This window comes from Etheostoma spectabile, chromosome 14 (assembly GCF_008692095.1).
Source record: "Etheostoma spectabile isolate EspeVRDwgs_2016 chromosome 14, UIUC_Espe_1.0, whole genome shotgun sequence".
NCBI lineage: Eukaryota > Metazoa > Chordata > Actinopteri > Perciformes > Percidae > Etheostoma > Etheostoma spectabile.
In genome coordinates, this window is record NC_045746.1 from 12,520,856 (window position 1) to 12,522,815 (window position 1,960).

Genomic DNA, 1,960 nt, shown 5'->3' on the forward strand with positions numbered 1-1,960 from the left:
AAAACAGATGATCCCCTCTGACAGAGGTCCTATTGTTCCAATCAGAGGAAAACAATGCAGCCCTGTCTGTGCGCCACAGTGGTTGATTCACCCCTGCTTTCAGCCGCTGGTCACTACTCTATCAGACGCAGTCCCGGGGAACAGGAAGGGCCCTCAGAACCTACATTGTACATGTAGGATTCGTGGTTGATTTATGGGGATGTTATTGCGTAGGGTCATGACATGTTTGAAGGCTTGATTCTTTGGGATTTTATGACTTCCCATAATCATTGCAGCAGTTTAATAACTTTATGATCAGTGATTGTGTGTCTTTAAAGTCATTGTGGGTAAAGCCAGTGAAATATGTTAAGAATGTGAAAAAAACGTAATTTAAAGTTGGTGAAAAGCATTATTTTATAATCTTATCACAATCTGAAAGCATAATATTGTATTACTGGACAAGCTTACCTCACACTTGTTTGCTTTGGAACGTACAGGGGTTTAGAACTATACTTACATAACAAAGAGCTGGGGTTAGGTTAATGACTACTCTGGTGGAGAGGTTTTGCATATTCGTGCATTTCCTGCAAAAGGGTGGCAGTAGCCCAGTCCGTAGGGACAATTCAATTTATTGCTGTTTACAGTGAATTGTCACCATGTACCATGGTCTCAGAACACTTTACATCATACAAATTGCAATTTACAATTCACAATTTAGCCCATATATAAGCAAAATTCAATATGAAATATAAAATCAACAACACAAAAAGAAATATAATTGGATCACCATAGGTTAAAAGATGAAATTAAACAATGAAAGATAGTGCATAATAAAATCAACAATACAACAAGGGTTCAGAGGTTATGGATTTAAAAAAGCCCACTGAACCTGCCTCCCTAATGTTGGATTGAAAACCATTCCAAAAGGAGGCAAAAGGCAAAGGCCGGTGACCAACTGATCTTTTTTTATATTTAGGATGTTCAGGAGACCAACATCCATAGAACGAAGGGGGCGTGCTGGGATACATGGTATAAGTAGCTCACCTAAGTAGGCAGGTGCTATTCCTTTTAGGGCTTTGTAAGTCAAAAGAAGAGCTTTAAATCAGCCCTGGCTTGCACAGGTAACCAATGTAGAGCAGCCAGAACGGGTGAAATGTGGCAAATAAACATTGTCTTAGTCAAAACTTGGGCTTCTAGGTGGCGCAGGTCGCCACGTGTACTGGTCTGAACGCATTTTGTACGAGTTGGAGACTTTTGGTCGTACAGGCAGGGAGCGCCAATAACAGTGCATTGCAGTAATCAAGTCTTGATGAGACATATGCATGAATGGGCCCAGTACTGACCCTTGTGGTGTACCACAGTCTACCTTGCACAGTTCAGAAGTGGATTTATTAAAAAATGACATGCCGAGATCCATTGGATGAGCAAAAATTAAACCAAGAAAGTACTGTCTCTTTGATCCCACTTTCTTATTGCAGTTCAACTTTTTCATTGGCTATATTAGCCCTCATACATAACCTGGACTATGGTCATAACATCTACATCTTACATCTTCTAACTTATTCCCTGTTACATAATGTTCTTATTCTTATTCAGTCAGTCAGTTCATAGGTTATTATGTTTATAATTTATAGTCATAGTCAATATTTTATTTTAACATGATCTACTGCACTGTTCAATCCCTGCACTGTTCACTTTTTTACTTTTGCACCATCATCGTTACACACAGCTTTAAAGTAGTGGTTTAATAACTGCTGATTTAAATACTGCTGGTACCATACCTCATGTGAGTGACATGTTAATAACAGAAAGAATGGGAAATAAGTTCTTAAGGAGACTGGATGGTTTTGGGCACAGTTGGCATGTTGTGGGCTTTGAAGCAGAGACTATATGTCTTAATGCATCAGCGGTGATGATATTAAACTGTGAGAGAATGCTAGAGTGGGAGACACATTACTTTCTTCCTCTGTCTGAGATACGA

The 1,960-nt window shown here is 39.2% G+C and overlaps 1 long non-coding RNA gene across 1 annotated transcript in view; it reads left to right on the forward strand.

The window, feature by feature from the left end:
* LOC116702200 (uncharacterized) overlaps positions 1–838 on the forward strand; it is a 2,003-nt gene extending 1,165 nt beyond the window's left edge. Inside the window, exon 3 of the long non-coding RNA XR_004335096.1 lies at positions 772–838. This is a non-coding gene — a long non-coding RNA (uncharacterized LOC116702200). The remainder of the gene's footprint in view (positions 1–771) is intronic.
* Positions 839–1,960: the final 1,122 nt, after the last annotated feature.